The sequence below is a fragment of the Echiichthys vipera genome, assembly GCF_963691815.1.
Source record: "Echiichthys vipera genome assembly, chromosome: 2".
In the NCBI taxonomy this organism is placed as follows: domain Eukaryota; kingdom Metazoa; phylum Chordata; class Actinopteri; order Perciformes; family Trachinidae; genus Echiichthys; species Echiichthys vipera.
The window spans coordinates 23,011,630-23,033,400 of NC_139827.1; the positions used below are offsets into that span (position 1 = coordinate 23,011,630).

At 41.0% G+C, this 21,771-nt stretch overlaps 1 protein-coding gene across 1 annotated transcript in view; it reads right to left on the minus strand.

The window, feature by feature from the left end:
- add3a (adducin 3 (gamma) a) overlaps window positions 1-20,905 on the minus strand; it is a 107,939-nt gene extending 87,034 nt beyond the window's left edge. Inside the window, exon 1 of the mRNA XM_083925647.1 lies at window positions 20,788-20,905. The gene's annotated coding sequence lies outside the window, so the exon portion shown is untranslated. The remainder of the gene's footprint in view (window positions 1-20,787) is intronic.
- Between the last annotated feature and the right edge of the window lie 866 nt (window positions 20,906-21,771).

Below are 21,771 nucleotides of genomic sequence, written 5' to 3' on the forward strand. Positions count from 1 at the left end.
AGTAGTTTCCAATACGGAAACTGGTCCTGTAACGGCGGCTACACTGAGCGGCGGGCGTCCTCAGGGACTCGGTCTGTGGTCTTGATAGTCATCTATGTCGTCTGCACAAACACCAACTGTGTCAACAACGGGGAGCACGGCTCACTGTAGGACAACACAAGGGCTACTGATAGCATATGAGATGTGTTATTGCTGGGGGTGCTGCGCCTGCATTCCATTATAATGATAATTGGTTACCGGGAATTCAGGACCGGTCCAAAATAACACATTCCAAATCCAATGTATAAAAGAATTATGGAGCAATGTTTTGGGAGAAGACTCTGCATAACCATAAATGATAGGTGATAAATGTAATATTAAGAATCCACAGGACTCAAATTAGGCTGTATTTAACAGAACAGTCAAAATGATGTAACAGCGGGAACAATGACTGGTAGTGTTGGTTGCTACTCGGAGCTGTTGGAGAGCACCTGAAAAAGTGAAAAGCCCCAGATGGCCTAGCAGTCGTGGAAACACACTTTCTGTCCAGGTTGGCTGAATGAACAGGAATTGAAACCACCTGCTGAATCTTGTGGTGATGGTTTTCATGTTAGTGGAGGAGAAGAAATGAGTTTTCCTTCAGGTGTGGAACGACAATGAGAAGTGTGAGAAGTATGAATCTCACTGACAGCAAGTCTGCATTCTCCCTTAGCTCGGATCTATCTCTCCCTATAAAAGAAATGAAGAAGCCAGCAGATCACTCAGCTTACCGGTGAATGCCTGTCAGACAAATCCATGGATGAATTTCAGTGTCAACACACCTTCCGTAGGCTACAGATTCTTCTAAACCCACTTGGTGCATTTAATTGTCATATTCAAGCAATATACAAGTGCTATATAAAAATCTGCCGCATCAGACTTTTGGTGAGTGGAGCTGCATGGGTGTCGTATCATCAGTATGTGCTGTCTAGAGCCAGTGAGCTGGAGGCGGACGAAATCCGCCAAAGTTTAATTAATGTTACCTTGTGTTGTGGCAAGTTAGTTGGGTTTTACATCAGAGACATCGTACAGACTTTTCGTTTAGTTTCTGCTTGGAATTATCCCAAACTTTGGACACTTGTCATTTTCTGTGTTTTTTCTCTTCTCTCCTCACGACTATACTTCCTCCCTCTTCCTTCACTTTGTAATTAGTGCAATAGCGTCTCCTTCATGACATGTGTCCACCATAGATGCGGTGTCCCGTCCACCACCATGTTAAAGTCACAGCCTGTACCCCGGACATTGGCCTCATGAATGGGTTCAATAACTTGAAACAGAGCAATTTGAAAGGCCAGAATGAATTCCGCTTCACGTCATTAACTAAGCCGGACATTGCACTTGACATACTAATTATTTTTTCTTTGGGCGGGATACAGAGAGACAAGGAAAACCAGCACAGTTACATAACAAACTCTTCTGCTGACTGCTGTGGTGGCCACGGTGATGTGTTGGATGTGACTGTCCACCCGCACAGTCACATCCAACCCATGACCCCCTTTGACCTCAATATACAACATCTACACAAATTCAAGGTTGTTATTTTTAACCAATTATTGCATTAGCCATATAAGGGGAGGTAAGATGACTTCTAGTATACAGAAAGCACCACCAGGACTTCCACAGGTAACTTGTGACCTCAACTCTAGATACCACGTCATTGAAAAAACCCCAGTGATCAAATGAGAGTGGACTTTGCTTTCGGTCTGGTTAGTTTTGAGTTTTCGAGTTACACAACAATCCCAACATCTCACTTATCTGATTCCATCAGACAGGTTTAGAGAGATGACGTAAAAGCTGCAATGTCCAGTCGGCCTGGCCCTGTCGGCCTCTCTGACGGCAATGGCAGGCCATCCTTTCTACTGTCGTCGGGCTGATTTGTGTACACTAGAGATCAAAATTAGAGAACAAATTATTAACACTTGATTTTTTCTGAAATACAGTTATTTTATATTGTTCAGAATTTGATAGAATATCAGTTTTGGCTATACCACTGTTGTACAGGCATGTCTTTTTAGATAACCAAAAACAAAAACCTTGCTGAGGAGCATGCTGTGTGGACAGAGGAGAACTGGTCCAGAGTGCACTTCAGGACTGGGGAAAGACTGAACCCAGAGTGAGTAAAGAAATCATGGTTTGGGGGATGTTTTCTGCCGCAGGAGTTGGGCCTCTTGTACAGCTACATGGCAGGGTGAATGCAAATGTTTATGTGAACCTCCTTCAGCAACCTGCAATACCTCCACTGCAATTGTCTCCCAAGTTTTTTTTAATTGAAGTGCCTTGGTTATTTAAAAAAAAATGCCTGTACAACAGTGGTATAGCCTGAGCGGATATTCTATCAAATTCTGAACAGTAAAAAAATAAAAGTATTTCAGAATAAATTAAGTATTAATACTATATTCTTCAATTCGATCTCCAGTGTAACTTATGGCTATGAAAGAGGATAAATGAGTGAGATGAGAGACAGATAGTGAGGCTGAGCTATCATCAGAGCAGAGATCAAATTCTGAACTGAGTGAGTGGCAAAACAATTGAGTTGATCCTAAAACAAGAGCGCGTGTGTGTGCTAGAATAAGTTTATCTTCACATCAGTGGAGAACAGCTGGAAGATAAAACAGTCTTGCAGGACTGTGTTCATCCAGAGGGAACATCGGCAGAGGATATTTTGTAAAATGTTGTTCAGGTCTGAAAATCGACCCCCTTATCAAAGTAATCACTAGGGGTGGAACGGTTCACAAAATCCACTGTTCGGTTCATATCATGGTTTTGGAGTCACGGTTTTTCGGTTTGGTTGTTTTTTTCTATTTCTTTTAGATTCTAAAAATACCATGTATCAGATCTGTAGCCTAATAATTAAATAAAAAATCAGAAATTCTTAAGGACATGTCATGCAATCATGCAAAAACTGAAATAATAAGGCAGCTTGTTTAGGGATTGTAACAATGTAACAATCTTAAATGAAAGTGAAGTGAGATTTTGAAACAGTAGGAGACACATTGCTACATTTACACATTTATATATTTAGTTGGCAAAAAGGTAAACAATTGTTTGCCTTCTAGGTAAGAATATAAACACTTTTACATTATCAAATAGGTTTGCTTTCACTAAAATAGGCACAAACATCAACCACTGAACTGACTGAAATAGGCGACATCAGGGTTATTCAATTAATTTAGAATTGGGCTCGGTTGACGAAAATGATCCAAAATGAGGGGCTGTAAAAATATGAGCATCACATTAATGGATATTGTAAAACAAAGCAGCAACATAGGAGTACATACAGTATATTGTGTTTATTTCATCAATGTAAATATTAGTCATAGGCCCTTAAAGTGCAACAAGCTTGTTTAAAAAAAACCATCCTTGTTGAATGAACAAACCTGTTAACCAGAGGGTTTCACTCAATTATTGTTGAGTGAAAAGTTTGAGGTTCTTCTCCTTTACTTGAGTATTTTATCTTCATGCTACTTTATTCTTCTACTCCACTACAAACTCAGTGGAAATATTCTACTTTTTACTCCACTACATTTATCTGATTACCGGTACTTCAGTAACTAGTTACTTACTCTGGATTCAAATTTCATGCAATGCCCTGCCATCTAGTAGGATGTATGTAAAGTTTTTCTGAAAGTAAATAAGTTAAAATTTGAACAGATACTACATTTAACCAACCTGTTTGTCATCCCAACTCGTCACATAATGCTGTTTTGTCGGTATCCTTTGGCATCACTAGTCAATGCCATGGGCAGCCCAGCGCGTTAAATGTATGACGCTCTCGGTCGCCGTTATAAATACAAGAAACAGGTTGTTCACATTGTGAACTCACATAAAACTAGATGGGTTAGGTCCATGCAACAAAACTCCTTGGTTAGGGTTAGGGAAAGATCATGGGTAGGGTTAAAACATGTGTGTATAATGCAACTACAGTGACACACATGACACAAGCCTCTTGTGTGACAGTCCGATGAAAGTCCATCCACCACCCAAGCCTGCCTCCTTTCGGGGAGTTTGATGGTCTTAATCCTGGAGTGCTTACCGAGTTGGTAATATCACTGCAGACAGGTTTACAGTTGAAGGCCTGGTGCGTTTGGCACCAATGCACAATTAAAAACACCCAGGCCGTGACAGAACAGCAGTATTTGATGCTCTGGGAATGAGAACATGATTTAACTTGTTTAACATTCACTCAAAATCATCTCTTTCAGAGTTGAGTTCCTAATCTTGCCCTCTTGTTATATTCAAAATAGGATAAGAATTAAATGTAACCTTGCCGCCTGGCTTTGGAGTAGATGCCAACAGAAAGCAGAATTTCCACCTGGTAGCAGCATTTTTTCAGATGGTGTGATTCTGTCTGTGCTGCTGTCCGTTCTAAAAGCCCCCTAATCTGACTACTGTTGACTCTGCTTTATAGGGACGTGTCAGGGTGTGTGTGTGTGTGTGTGTGTGTGTCCACCTTTATGCTACTACTGTTCATACATCTTCTAACAGATAATTGCTGAAAATTACTAGAAGGGCACATAGCGTAAAATCAAACAAAGATATATTAAAATTGTCATGTAATATGCTACAGTAAAAGGGTAGCAAACAACATAGCGTAAAACACAGTGACAGAAAACAATTGCTTTTGTTGAAACTATAGCAAAAATGACATATCATCCCATTAGAAAAAGAATGCAAATAGACTTAAAGTTGAGTTAGGATGTAAACAGATTTAATATAGTAAACTGATTGTATGGTTGGAAGGGCTCAGGTTAGTTATCCATCCAGTCTTACTGCACCAGTGTGGCTTCAAAAACTGCCAAATGTGCAAAGGGGTGAGGCCAATATGTAGGATCTTATCTTGCAGTAATTTCACTGGAAAGAACAGCAGCATGAAAACAGACAGGTCACTAATACTAAGGCAGGATAAACACAGCTGTTCAGGGCTGGAACATTGCACACAAGCATTGACACATGCACATATTCATGCACACCAGTGGTGATTGCTCTAAGACTGCAAGGGAAGCTCAGCTTCCCTTAAAATGTCACCAAAAAAAAAAAAAAGAACTGGTGAAATATGTACTGCTGTGTGTACATTTCATTGACTAAATACGCGCTTAAAGCCTTCATCTTTTGTTCAGAATCAGCCACTTATCACAGGTAACCGGTGCAACTTCCTTCTCCTTCATCCACGGCGCTGTACAAAGTCCGACGCTCAGCTTCTAGTGACTTCAATGGGGAAGTGTAGAGCAGGTTGTTCCACTGCAGCCAAACTAGACATAGTCATTGGATAAATGCTGGGCTTTGTCCCGCCCATCGGACGCTCAGCGTCTCTGGGGGTCTATGGGACAGTGGACTGGCCCGGACGCTCAGCTTCTACATGATGATTGGATGAGCTGTCTGAGGCGGAATCCTTTTTTGATTGACAGCTTAATGAGCTAAAAAGTTTTTCATTCCGTTGTTCTGAACTGATCCGGTGACTTTGTCTTTGTTAAAAACGACTAGTGTTGTATTTGGCGACTTTGTTCTGTCACTCTGCAGTTTCTTTACCCAACGAGCAGCGGCATCTGCGGAGCTTCTCCCCCCGTCACTCACACTTACAGGCAGTCACGCTTCACAGTAACCTGGCGCAGCAGCTCCAGCTGGGTCAAGGCTGTTTAAGCAGCCTAGCTTCTCTGGCCATTGAGAGGACACGACAAGGTCACAGATCATTTTCTTGAAAAGGAACGAAGGGTAGAATTTACATATAAATAAAACACATTCATGATGTAGGCTGGAAAAATAAGCTTCCCCTCCTTGAAAGACCAGCCGCTACTGCCGCTACTGCCGCACGCGTAGATGTCTTAACAGCGCATGTGTAATTATCAAATTTTTTGCTCTGGCACACATATAGGGGGTGTGTGTATAATTAGTCAATACAACTACTCTACAACAAACAACTGTATCTTTATGACACAGAGGCAATATGTCTTGTTTCATTAACCTGTCGCCCTCATCTCTCATATATTGAACACATTGGAGGTGTTCTTTTCATATTGCTAACAACCTAATTTTACAAGGGGAACCCCACCCATAAACGAACACAAAGCCATTTTAAGCACTGCAGCCACTTTCCAGATATTTTTCCACTGTATAACAGCCAGGTATACATATATACAGCCTTGGAGAGTTGGTCTTTTCGATGGAAATTGCGATATTAACGTATGGAAAATATTGCAAATGTATAAACCTTTGATTTTTTAAAAAATCCTATAGATACCACTTCTAAACCAGATTGTACTTTTTTAGGGCAGTGATACCCTCCTGATAAGATTAGGATTACATTGTCACACACACACACACACACACACACACGCACACACGCACACGCGCACACGCGCTCTCCATCCCAGACCGACTACACGATAATCCAATTTGGATAATTACCCGAGAAACAACTTGTTTGGAGAAAAACAACACCACACAGTCTGCAGATGAAACACCGGAGTCATGCAGAATTGTGGTTAGAAAGGTAGACGATACGTCGACCAGAGCGTCACAAGTGAGACCCTTGCATCAACTGAAGTTAGGTTAGATTGAATATTTAACATGAATGTGTAAATGCACACTGACTGTATCCAGCCCATTTGTTGACATTCATAATATGAGACGAGCATTCAGCAGTTTTGTGTATGATGTTAAATGTCGTCTATTGTTCTGGTGAGATGACACAATCTCCTGCTCTTCCCCTCAGGTCGATCCGTGTTCAGTGCTCGGCTGGCAGCCCGCCACCCTCTACAAAGACTTTCTGAAGAACACCCAGACAGCTGTATTAACAGGAAGAGAGCTTCACTGAAGGATGAGTTCAGGCAGAGTACATGACATGACTAATCTTGAAACAGTCCCATTAAACATTCACTTTTGTTTTCATTTGTTTTATTAATAATAACTACTTGCAAATGCAATACACTATTAATCCAAGAAGGACAAAACACTCCTCTTCAGGGAAGTCAGGAGTTGTGATCAGCCATACATCAGTGCCTCTGGAGCTGATACAGATTTAGTGCTTTGCTCAAAAGGCACTTCATCTGGGTCACTGTTTCATCTGGGCTGTGTAATTAAATCAGACGTAAGTTAGTAACCATTTTGGTGTGTTCACGCTGAACATGAAGCATCATTTTGCCTTGCGTTACTTGTTTGAGTAATTTGTGTTACTAAGTCACTATGTTTCATGTTCTTTTTAAGAAAAAGAAATGCCTGTTTAGTCACATGACTGATGGTTTGTGCTTGCTGCCAACAGAGCAGCTACAAAAGCTGAAGAAACCTCTTAGAAAGTAAGGTCATCCTTTAACCGGCTACATCCAAGCAACCGAATAAGTCCAATGTTAGCTTAAATCAACCTAATGTTTATTTAAACATGGACTGTTGGAATACAACCCACAAACAGGCAAGTTTAAGCAACATTTGGTGCATGTGAACTTAAACAGCTGTCTCAGAGGAAACCTACTGCCAGTCTCACGAATCCTGAAATGTAAAATGATCATATGAATGAAAATTCATATGATTGAAAACCACACAAGCAACTGACAAGACTAAATTCAAGCTATAGTAAGTCATACTGTGGCTGTAATAGGCATATCCGTACACACACATTTACTTGTCAGTTTAAGTTAAGAGTTCATTTCCCTAACCTTGACATTATCTCTAAAAGTTCACCCAAACATAAACCATATTTGAACCAAACAATCACCACCACAATTGTAACTCTAGCAAGAAACAAACCTCTAGCCTAGAAATAACCTAGAATTAACCTTGTCAACAAAAGGATTACACACACACACACAAAAATGTCTAGCTCTGCCAAGGAAAAAAAACAATAGGTCTCACACTTTGCATTATAGGACCACTAACGATGATATGATATGAGAGCTCAAACCAGATAGCCATAGCAATTAGATTAGAATGGACATTAAAGTTGTACTCCATAAGAATTGAGATACCTTGGTTCTAGCGGCCTCTAGAGCCTGTTCTTTCAGAGCTGTCCATGGTCGCTATGTGTGTTGACTTTTTTTTTTGCTCTGTTGTAAACTTTACTGAAACATAATCACCTCTCGACTTCTGGTCTGTCCCCTATATGTTCTCCTCTAAAGGCCATACACAAAAACACACGCACACACATGCGCACAGATGTTCCTATTAAACTTCTGTCCTTACTACAATCCTGAATCAGAAGTTGGAAGTTCCAGATTTCCGATTACAAGTGAATGCAGCATAACTGTGACAATCTGTGCTGGCAGACCAACCGCTGTCAGCAGTGTCACTAACATCACGCCATATTTGCATCTTGCCCGGGAATGTCACCACAGACACAGATATTCGAATACTCTGCAAAAAAGTAGAAGTGCTCTCATTAGTGGGTAATATGATCAATCACCATGGTCTTAACTCACTAAAATATAAAAATATATTTTAGTACAACTTTAAACTGTTTGCATTGGTCATTTAACTAGTCAAAAGAAAATGGCACTCAGCACTGTGTATGGATCATAGAAATAGAATGAGTTAGCCTTCTACTAGAGTTACAGTTCTTTGCGATGGCAATGCTACACATAAAAATGGCCGCTACTCTGACATTCCTGTTAAGTTGATCTGAATGGGAATGTCCGTTCTACTCTCATTCTATTTTGATCATCACTAACCCAACTTTATATGAATGATCCTTGACTTTAGTTCATGCTGACACACACACACACACACACACACACACACACACACACACACACGTGACATCTTTTACCCTTATTGTCACGTCCCAGAGGCCATGAAACACATTTTCCGGAACACCAGAATCAGGCTTAAACTGATGACATCATCTTGACAACTCCAACTCAGTCACATTAACCACAAGACGGATGACATCACTCGTCCCAGTTACAAACAACAACTCTTGTTGGCCCATAAAGGACACAGAAACATATCACATGGCCTTGTTCTACATGTTGTTTGTGTAACTTCCCACCAGAAGTGTATCAGTAACCGTCCTGGAAGGACAGAACAAAAGATGGGTCCTATCCAGTGATTTCCTCTGCTGAGGTAAAGGAAATACAGCAGCCTTCCCATACTTCCCATCCTACGACAAGAGTCCGAGACATATGACACAACACCACGCACATCTGAAAGGGTATCTCTCCCTGACTCCGACCAGATACATCCTCAGTGGAAAGTCTGTGAGTTTGCCTGAATGTGTGGGTAGTGATCCATAAGGAGGGGGGAACTAATAAGACGGAAGTTTATTTATCATGAGAATCTGTTTTTAAATGCTTAGAAAAAGGAAAAACAGATCTAAGATAAATTTTCTAAAATATAGAAGCAGCTGCTGGCAGGAACTTATTTTGTAAGCTATGGGGGCGTCCTTTCAAAATAAAAGATTAAAACAATTTCTGTCTCTGTCCCATTACATATTTTTATCACATTTTTACATTTTTAGACAGTTCTTGGTTTTTAATACATTAATCCATGTCTATTAAATCAACCTGTTAGAATGCAGACACTTCTTTGTTTACCTTGATAAACAGGTGATGATTCATTAACATTTACATCTACAACTCTACCTGCTACTTAGTTGATGTTTCACATACTTTAAAGTTGTTTTACTTTAAATTTTGTTTTCACAAAAGTACAGTTTTTTCCTCACAGAGTTTTAATTATCTTAGGGTGGATCTTTTCTTAAAAGGAAAGGTTGTGTTGCCATCCAAATGCACAGGATGCAATGCAACATCACTCCTTGAGTAACTGAAACTGGAAACAGATAGCGAACACTGGGTGTGACAGGGTGCAGTCTGCTATCAGATGATCAGCTTATTCAGTTCTGCTCATTCTCAGCAGCTTCTCCTCTGTTAACACTAAGAAAATACTATATAACTGGACTGGAGAGGATGAGTGACAACCAGGGAGAGCAGAGACAGATGGAGAGGGTTGGTGCTTTGCCTGTGCAGCACCACATGGATACATAAATGTGTATGCCATATGTCATTCTTTCCATCCTTTTGACAATAGATTCTGGAGGAATGATGAATCAAAAGTGTAATTTTAGTGCTTAAAAAACTAAAAACCTAAGTTGTATTATGCACACAAACAAAATCACCTACAGTGTACAAAAAATGGGCGAAATCAAACAAATGTGAAGCGACCACATCAAAATAGTCATGCTCTAATCACAGAAATGTAGCAATTTGTGTATTATTCAAACATAGACACACAGACAGCTTGTGAAGCCTAAGGGGGCTACTGAACAGAATGCAACATGCGTCACTAATGACTTGCGTCGGCCCTCCAGCAATGTCAACAACCGCAGTGTGAAGACAAACTGTACAGTATAGTAGTTTGTCTTGCAGAAACACTGACCTGAATACAAGACTGAGGTGGGAACACAGGCTGAGGTGAGGTAACACAAACCTTTTGATGTTGCCTCAAAGTACCATGCACAGAATAGATACTGTAAATTGATCCGAGGGTGAATGCAGTATACAGTTTTACCTCATTCATAATAAGGACGGGGTTAATTACCAAGTACAGCAGATGGGCTTCTAATGGTGTAGTACTATGTGAGTTTGAGTTTAGGATGCCCTGTGCGTAATTATTATCACACCAAGGATGCATTAGCTAGCCCGATCATGCTGCACCAGGATATGAATTAATCTGGATCACTGTAATAATACACGGTGCATACGGGGCACATTTAAAACCAGGCTGAGAAGTAGTGTCTCGGACTTTCATTGAAAATCTGCTCCACCTGTTCTGAGCACACCCAACAGTGATCTAACAGTGTACTGATAAACATCATTGCAGCACTATTTTTATATGCTGTAGGTCATCAAAAACAAGTTTTTCAGCTGGTTGCTCGTAAGGAATGGCTATGGAGATTAGAGGAGGTAATCTAAGCTATCTAACGTCTCACTGACATGTCACATGCAACCATTCACAGTGGAGTACTCTGAAGCGTATGTGTCGCATCATAAAAATGTGACACACAACAGTGCTGCCTTTGATTTCACTTTTGCTCAAAACAGATGTTGTAACTGACACTTATTACTTCAAAACAAACACGATATGAAGTACACATGGATGCACGGAGTCTCGAGTGGTATTTTTGGTCATGTATGCGAAGGATGAGAGGTCATATTAGCAAATGTAAACACATACAAGGGCAATGCGACTATTTGTGACCCAGCAGCAAGTAAAAATAAACAAACTGTGGATTAGCACCACGGTGGTCCTATGGATCTAGTGTCATCGCACAAATAGCTCTCTCCACCACCAGCACCACTATACTAGTGATGTGCTCTGTACCTTAAAATACAACATATCACCATGGACAGCTAAAAACACTCACATGTAACACACGACTGAATGACAAGGGATTTCTGGGAAGCACAAACGTAGACACAATGACAGTAACCACTCTTGATTGTCTGCTGTGTAAAATGTCAACACTGTTTCGTAAGACGACGAGTGGCTTTATGTCACATCTCGTCACGCCCTGCCACACCACACATCCAAATAAAGCACACTAAATCAATTAAAGCCATCACTAAGAACAACAAATAACTGCCAAAACACAGCATTAAGAAGACACTGGGCGGTGCTGACTCAGCATTTTAGTTCAGCGGCAGCGAGGATGAGAACCGTCATTTAGTACACAAGCTGACCCAGTTAGAGACAAGACAACAGAGGAGGCTGGCTCAGTACATACAACACCAACAGCAACCAACTTAGCTCAGTGCTGCCAACAGTGATTTGTCACTGTGAGTGTGTGTGTGTGTGTGTGTGTATATGTGTGTGTGTGTGTGTGTGTGTGTGTGTGTGTGTGTGTGTGTGTGTGTGTGTGTGTGTGTGTGTGTGTGTGTGTGTGTGTGTGTGTGTGTGTGTGTGTGATGTGACAATACCATGGGGTGTGTGTGTATGTTAGCAAACAGGAACCAAGGCATGGGTGTGCCTGCTAAAACAGTGGCAGATGATGTGGTAAATGTAGATGTTTGGTCAGAGAGGCAATAAAGCATGTTTCCTGGCACGTGAGGCCAACAAGAGTTCACATATGCACACAAACAGTAACACACGCATATTTTCATTTCCTAGATTCAGTTGTAATTTCCGCTGGATTACTGTAGTGAACTTGAATATGAATAAATGTAAATGAATGCAGACCTGCAGATGTGACATGTATCTACAATTGTTGACGTTGAGCAAAAATGCTGAAGACTTGATGATTCCAGTCTTTCAGATGCGACAATGTGCTGCTATTCTTGGTAATATTTATGGGTTTTGGACTGTTGGTCAAATAAAACGAGACATTGTTATGCGTCATAAACCAAACAATTAATGGAGAAAATAATAAGCAGATTAATCAATAATGAAAATAATTTTCAGTTGCTGCCCTACATGAATGAACTGGATATTTGGTCATTTAGCTTTTCCAGTTCATCCACATAACACCTCCTCAAAACTTGACAATAGATTACAGACATTATGAATCTTTTACCCGCCACTGCAATTTAGAGCAACAAGCAATAGCCAAGAGGTTCTACCAACTAATCAGTCAATGGCTACATGACTTTAACTGTTCATAAACATGTCAAAAGTGAGTAAATGTTACAAAGGAAATACATGCACTGATCCATAAAGAAAAAACTTTCATTGCCTTGAGGTTAAATCTAATAAAGATTTTGTGTCATATCATTTAGTCATGTTTCTGCCCCAACTTATTTGCACCTCAAGTTCCTCATTTAAACAGGAACAACCAAGAAAAGTATCCACATTTAAATACAGTGGTTAAACATTACATGAACAGATATTGTGTTCATAAATTCCAAAGTTAACGGGCTGGTGGTCGATCAACCGAGAAGGTTACCAGTGCGACAAGTGCTGCCACATTTTACTTTTTCACCAGCCCAGCACTGATAAACTTGTTGTTGATAACATGACATGGTTGGTAAGAACTCAGAATCCAGTGAGTGTCCAAATGAGCATGATTCATTTCACAGAAGGCTAGTAACAGAGCAATATATATTTTTCTATACAATGATGACAAAATAAACAGTGCACTGAGCCGAATGTCACTGCAGAATTCATGGCTGAAACTGTGGGAGTTTTTATGTGTGTGTGTGTGTGTGTGTGTGTGCGCGTTAAGAGTTATGTTTCTCAGTAGGACTTTTACAGCAGGGTAATAAAACTGCAGAGAAACATGGCTCAATAGTTAGAAGAGAGGAGAAGAAAAGACCAGGGAGGAACTTTCACACAAGGTGTAGTGGTTAGCACTGTCACAGCAAGAAGGTCCACGGTTCGCATCCTGGTTTGGGGCCCTTCTGTGTGGAGTTTGCATGTTCTCCCCGTGTCAGCGTGGGGGTTCTCCGGTTTCCTCCCACTACCCAAAAGACATGCACGTGTTAGGTTAATTGATGTCTCTGAATAGCCTGTAGGTGTGAATGGTTGTCTGTCTCTGTTCGTCTCTATGTGCCCTGTGATAGACTGGCGTCCTGTCCAGGGTGTACCCCTCTTCACGCCCGATGTCAGCTGGGATCGCTCCAGCCCCCAGCGACCCCGACAGGGACAAGCGGTTGAAGATGAATGAACATGAACACACACACACACACACACACACACACACACACACACACACACACACACACACACACACACACACACACACACACACACACACACACACACACACACACACACACACACACACACACACACACACACACACACACACACACACACACACACACACACACACACACACACACACACACACACACACACACACACACACACACACTTTAAGTATTTGTCCTATGCCAGTAAATATGAAAACTGACAGTCAGTTAATTGAGTAGATGAAGTGACCTGGAAGTTTTCTCATCTCCATGTTAATGCGGACCCTCAGGGCACAGTAATGGTGGCCCTCCCTTTCCTCCACAAACAGTGTCTGCACACTCACTCTCATGACTGGCAAGCAGCCCAGGCAAAACAACATACCACGTTTGTGCCATTCTTTGCTCACAATGGCAGCACTTTATTAGTCATTAACAGTTAAATCGACAAATAAGATTGAATAAGGATTCAAGCCGTCACGGATCTCACATCACAAGGACGGAATTAATCGATTGCTCTGGTTGATTATAAGATAATTATAACCATGATATTTCAACATTATCAGCTGATATCTGCACAAGTTAATTAAACTCAATAACTGGATAATGACAGGGTTATATCAAATAAGTCACAACATAGTAGGCCTCATCACTCGTGAACACTTCAGATGATTAAAAGTCCTATTGTCTTCTTCTCCCATGGTCAGAGGGTGACCCCGTTGCTATGGTCACTTGACTCTAATATCAATGCAAACACCTTCTTGCTGTGCCAGGAAGACTGTTGACCGGGGCTGATGCTCTGCAAGGGATTGCCCCCTCAAACACACACACAAAGAAAGGCCTATGTAAACAAACATATTCATGAAACCAATGCAAAATAAACATATTTACATATCAACACGCGTGCAAACACATGCACATCCAAAGTGGACGCATACGGCTGCACATACACACTTCCACAAGCCTTACATAAGACAGCTGTTCTGCACGTCAGGCCGAATGCTTTCAGTAATTCATCCACCCACAAGTGTATAATAAAGTTATTCTAACCCCACCCCACTGGGACCTCTGGCTCTGGCAACCAAACAACTGTGGAATCTAAACACTCAGCCCACATGTGCATCACATCAAACAGCACCCTCACTGTGGATGCACAACAGTGCAAAACAAGAGACTGTTCAGCTTCATCAGACTCCTTCAGAGCAGTAAAATGAAACACTGATGTTGCAGATCAGCAGTGCAGCTCAGTACAACTTTATCAAGATCACCCCCATCATGAAAGCATCAGAGGCCGACTACAATCAGAACTGATATATTTCCAACTTACAAGCATGTACCAGGTAAAGTAATTGAACTAAGGTTTATTACAACTTTGTCACACATTTTCACTGTTCAACCCCGTCTAAGCTTATTAGCTGTGTCCTACCATCCAGTTTCAGTCAACATCTAATTTTGGATAATCTGATCCACAAAATACAAATAGTTTTTAGAAATTGATGGCGCAGAAGTTGCGATGGTATTGCTGTTAGCGACTGAGCTTCTAACCAGTAAGGAAGCTTGTTAGGTCAGAGAGCTTTTGTCGATCTTCAGTAAAACTCTCACATTAATAAATGACAATCCAAGAACAAAATGCCAGGGGGAAAAAATGGCACAGAAGGGAGAAAACTGAGAGAAGCTTGGAGCTTAACTGTGACTGACTAGAGCTAGCATTTCTTTGTGTTACCTTCCTAGCTTCAGCCTTTAAACCTTGGTTTTGAAGTTTACTTTAAAGGAAAAGTTAGAACTTTTGGGAAATGTGCTCATTTGCCTTCCTTCCAAGAGTTAGATGAGAAGATTGATGACATTCTCATGTGTGTACACTGTAAATATGAAGCTACCATTAACATTTTGATTTCATTACCTTTGGACAGAGCCATGCAAGTCATTTCCCCTCATTTCCACTAATTGGCTACTGAATTAGCTTCGTATTTACTGTAGAGACTGCCAGAGTGGTATTGATCTTCTCATTTAGCGCTTGGCAAGAAAGCAAATAAATGTATTTCTCCATTGCACTATATTATATGCTTGTAAAATAACAAGGTTGATAAAATGTTATCACTGTTATATTTCTCATCAGTTTTCATTAGGCGTAACCGACACATACACAAAGGCTCAAAATATCAGGCATGGTGTATAATCCTGTCTAACACCGCGGGCCTCGGCCCTGTCTGACCAAACCCAGAGCCACATGCTGAAACAAGCCAAATGTATGACGGATGAAGTCAAAACCCAGAGAGAGAGACAAGAAAATCCAAGATAATAAAATGAAGCCCACTTGTGCACAAGCACACACATCCTCTAACAAAAGGAATCACTGGAGTCCAAGACTCAATCAGTTTGCAGAGTAAAGGGAGAGTGGAGCCACATGTTTTTGATAAGTCTTCTAGCAGAGCAGGGTGAGGTAATGATGAAGTCATCTCTGTCCTCTGGACAGGTTCAAATTCACTGGGCTGTGTGCGTTTTAAATGGCTTCAGGCTCACCAACACACACAAGCAATCTTTTTTGCGGTGTGCGCTATGCTACTTGTATTGTAAAAAAAAAAAAAAAAAACTTTTATAGACGTTTGCAGTAAGTATCAGGATAACTGATAACTGCAACATATATGCACCTCATATTCTTCAACAAACCCGTCATCAGAACCACAAAAAAATACATTAATTAATTATGTTCTCCCTCCTCATAGTTCAGTTCCTGTTTCCACCAAAACATTCCCAAGCAATCAAGTCTTACTATGGACATGCCTCATTAATAGTCCCTGCAGACGGCACTCAACCGCTCACTGCCACTATGTTACTAATCTATTAGTCTGTCTGTCCAGTCCCCCACCACAGTGGACAATGTACTTCCTGTGTCTCGGCATGGATCTTAAGATTAGCTGAGCTGCCTCAGATTATTATTAAACCATTCATTAGTGCAGAGAAAACACACAAGAGAACAGCTCAGACAGGGGGCCTGTTGCAGATGTGTTGAGAAGAAAAATTCTCCTCCGCTCAGAGCTATCTAAATGTTATTCTGCGAGCACTGTAACGCTTAACACTTAGGTCTATTACAAATACAACATGGATGTGGAGGATACAAGATTCTTATTGGCTGACGCATTATTTTGAGACTGCACCATGCCTCTGATATCATCGCTGTTCTCAAAACACAAAAATGTCGTCAGTGGTGATTGCTCTATGACTGCAAGGGAAGCTCAGCTTCCCCAAAATTGTCACCCCCAAAAAAGAAAAAGTACTGCTGTGTGTACATTTCATTGACTAAATACGCATTAGAAAGCCTCCATCTTTTGTTCAGAATCAGCTACTTATCACAGGTAACCGGTGCAACTTCCTTCTCATTCATCCCCACAGCGCCACAGCGCTTTACACAGTCGGACGCTCAGCTTCTACTGACTTCAGTGGGGAAGAGTAGAGCGGGTTGTTCCACTGCAGCGAAACTAGACGGTCATTGGATAAACGCTAGGCTTTGTCCCGTCCATCAGACACTCAGCGTCTCTGGGGGTCTATGGGGCAGACTCGGACGCTCGGCTTCGGCATGATGATTGGATGAGCTGTCTGAGGCGGAATCCTTTTTGATTGACAGCTAAAAGAGCGAATCAGCGATCTTGAGGAATTAACATCCAGCAGAGCATTTTCCAAGATTTTCATTCTGTTGTTCTGAACTGATCCCCAGTGTCTTTGTTAAAAACGACTAGCGTTGTGTTTGGCGACTCTTTTTTATGTCACTCTACAGTTTCTTTCCCCAACAAGCAGCGGCAGCTGTGGAGCTTCTCCCCCGGTCACCATCACTCACACTCACAGGCGGTCACACTTCACAGTAGCCTGGCGCAGCAGCTCCAGCTGGGCCGAGGCAGCCTAGCTCTGCTGGCCATTGAGAGGACACTGTTCAAGTCCCTTTGAAAGGACGCCTAGTTGGTATGACAAGGTCACAGATCATTTTCTTGAAAAGGAACGAAGGGTAGAATTTACATTTAAATAAACAAACACATTTATGATGTAGGCTGGAAAAATTAGCTTCCCCTCCTTGAAAGACCAGCAGCTTCCACTGCTTCAAAAGGAAGTAATATGCCTCTTCTTTAATCGACTAAGACTTGATACAAACCTCCCTGTCTCGCCTCCCAAGAGTCCCAAGCAACTGCAATATTCATGAGGACCTTATGAAACACTGGATAATGGAGTTCACATCAAAGAAAATGTGCGGAGGTGGAGTAAAAATACATATGGAGTATGTTTGCAATTTCCATCTATTCCGTCACTGGCTCTGGGTTAGATATTTGACTTGTAAAAAGTCCCTGAAGGATTTTGCACGGGGGCCCCCTCATTCTGAGTAAATCACAATATGAGGGGAATACCGTTTTAGCTTTCATGTCCATATGGTGAACATTCACAGCTTTTCAGAGGGCTCTGCAGAGCAAAATAAAAGGGAGAAAGAAAACAAAAATAAAAAAGGTCTTTTGGAGACAGTTACCATATTTGTCTGGGCCCTTTTTAAGTTCAGACGGCCAGGCTTTGGTGTGGAAATGGATATCCTCAGAGAGTCATTACAGGTTGAGATCTTTGAGTCAGGGGTACTGAGGAGGTGCTTGCGGGTAACATGCAGTTTTGAGGGGGACTTTTGAACCTGGGGATATGACAAGTCGAAAAAGAAAAAAAAGAAGAGAAAAGACTAAACAAATGATGAAAAGGTGGGAAATAGAGCAAGCAAGAAGCTCGAAGGAGCTGTATGCGCCCATAGGGTGACCCCACTGGAGCCCATTTAATAGTGAATGTTTTCTTCAGGATACTGTTGCATGCAAAGTGAAAGTCAATGTTACTATGAATACACTGGTAAACAAAACACTTTTACTACCAGTTTTTTATTAACATGACATAAACTACAAGTTAAAGGTTCCCGTAACACATGATTTGCCATGGGAGAATGCCAAAACTCTGTGTTTGAGCCGAGAAATTGATTTATAAATAACTTCCAATAACTTATGGATAGTCATTTTATGTTTATTTTAGCCTATTAAAATATAACTCTGCATGCTGATCTACATACTGAAGATAAAGTAATTTAACATAAATGTAATATACACCTCTTGATGACTCAACAGTGCTTGTCTTTGTGTAAGACTTCAAAGATCTCTTACTTTGGCAATTCATAGTGCCAAGTCACAAAGACTATGCTGTCACTGACAGTCACCTGCCAAAATCACACACAGGGACAGTGAAAATGAACAGGATAAAAACAACACAACAATTTCCCACCAGGATTGTCTCATTTTTAAAAAGACGAAAACCATACAATCCAAGTCATCTTAAAGATGCTATTACACATTAGGAACATGTATTGACAGGCTACACCTCATTTAAATATATAAAATTATAAGTGTGCTTGCTTTGTCACTTCAACACAGCAAGGGGGTACGTGACTTGTGGTATCAATATAGTCTGGAAATGTGGCGTTGTGAGTAAATGATTGATGTATTACATAAGTAAATCAGGTGCAGGAGGGAGGTAACTGACCCTTACCTTTCACCTCCTACCATAAAAAGAGTGCCTCAAGTCTTGGCATATATGACAGAGCTTTGATTTCCCTGCAAATGTATTAAACATACATCATTGATAAAATAAAATCTAAAAAAAGAAAATCTAAAATCTTTATTGTCATTTTTTAAGGACGAAACGAATCACAGTTTAACAGCTTTCAAGTGTTTGCAATATAAATAGCAAAAATATAAAACAGTAAAACATAAAATAAAATATAAAAATCAAGATAAGATACATACGTGCGTTAATTATTCAGACCCCTTTACATTTTTCACTCTTTGTTAATTTGCAGCCATTTGCTGAAATCATTTAAGTCTGGAAGTCCTTCGTGTGTTTTTTGGCAAACTCTAGGCAGGCTTTCATGTGTCGTGCACTGAGGAGAGGCCACTCTGTCATAAAGCCCGGATTGGTGGAGGGCTGCAGTGATGGTCCACTTTCTAGAACTTTCTCCCATCTCCCCACTGCATCTCTGGAGCTCATCCACAGTGATCTTTGGGTTCTTCTTTACCTCTCACCTCGGCTCTTCTCCCCGGTTGCTCAGTTTGGCCAGCTCTAGGAAGAGTTCTGGTGGTCCTAAACTTCTTCCATGTAAGGATTATTGAGGCCACTGTGCTCTTAGGAACCTGAAGTGCAGCAAAGATGATTTTGTAACCTCGGCCTGATCTGTGCCTTGTCATAGTTCTGTCTACGAGCTCTTCGGGCAGTTCCTTCGACCTCATGATTCTCATTTGTCCTGACATGCACTGTGAGCTGTAAGGTCTTATATAGACAGATGTGTGCCTTTTCTAATCAAATCCAATCAATTTAATTAAACATGACTAGACTCCAATAAAGGTGTAGAACCATCTCAAGGATGATCAGAAGAAATGGACAGCACCAGAGTTAAATAAACGAGTTTCACAGCAAAGTGTCTAAATACTTATGGCCATTTTTCAAAATAGCAAAACATTTCTACAATTCTGTGTTTTTCTGTCAAAGTGGGGTGCTGTGTGTACATTAATGAGGAAAAAACAACTTAAATCATTTTAGCAAATGACTGCAGTGAAAATCTAAGGGGGTCTGAAAACTTTCCTTACCAACTGCAGAAACACAATGAGGTGTTAATATGATGTATACAAAAAGTGCAAAGTAAACGGAGGGTGAGGGGGTCATTGCACATTCAGTTCACTTCAATATGACAACAATACAATACAGATAAGTCAACATAAATGATCCAGCACCGGGGAAACTCACAATAAACATTACATATACTTCCAGAACTAATGGACAAATAAGCGTTTTTGGAAGGTGTGCCTGAAATATCCAACAGACGGCAACAACAACTCACACAGGAGGCTATTTAAGACCAAGTCCTCAACGTAAACAATAGGCAGCTGTTCGGATAACAAGTGTGGACAAAGTTGCATATTTTCACAAGCTGCTGCACAAAATGCTGGCAACTTAAGCGCATGTGACGCATGAACTTGTTTTACCGCAATATTTTCATTGAAACACCAGCTATGGTAAGGATATGCAACTATAAAGTAACACATACCGTGTTATTTAAATATTATTTAAATGGACAAATATATGGAAAAATTGACCCACATACCGTCTGTGAGGCTCACCACGTCCGGCTTAAGCGCTGACAGCCGGACCCGCACAAACACAAGTGTACCCCGCACCTTTTTTCACTTGAATTCAATGGTTCCCTTTGCAGCGCGACGTGTCCGAACACTTTCACTGATGTTCAATCGCTAAGACGGTGCTACCCCGCTCCCTGCGGGCTGTGCAGGCAGCTGACACATGATGTGTACATCTAATTTGCCGGCTAAAGCGGAAATGCTTGCTCACAATATGGCAGGAAGCGGATTGTCATTCACCGCAACAGGTGGCGCATAATTTCGCGAATCCCTTGCTCAAGACGGCGCACGTGAGTGTTTTTTATGTGTATTATTTGTTTGTCCCAGTTTAGACAGAAAGAGTGTAACACAATCTTTAGAAGACATACCAAGGAACATGTTTCACAGTAGCCTACAGCGTTCAAACAAATGTAAATCGTTGAGTATGTTTTCTTTTTGGACAATGTTGGCTAAAAATGGCATTCTGTATATTAGTCACAATATGCTGCATGCACATATAATATACCTTGTTGGAATCCCTGTCATACGTAATATCAGCTTACAGATAAATATGTAGTGTTTACTCACTGTATAGTAAATCAGTATATCAAATATGCTGCACTGCCTCCATCTAGTGGCCGTAAGGATGCTGGTGTACAACAATGAACCATCCAGGAACAGCACCTGTATAAATCATAGTGATTTTTCTCTTTTTCTGTGTTGGATGTTTTTGTCATAGTAATGTCATGGTTGAAACATTGTCTCTTTCAATAAAAATACTATATCCAAGAAAAAGAAAAGAAAACATACTGTATGGATTTACTCAGGTGGCATTTTTCTTTATTATACAGCAGATCTCATCTCATCTCATCTTAAACCGCTTATCCGGGGTCGGGTCGCGGGGTCAGCAGCTTTAGCAGGGGACCCCAAACTTCCCTTTCCCGGGCCACATTAACCAGCCCTAACTAGGGGAT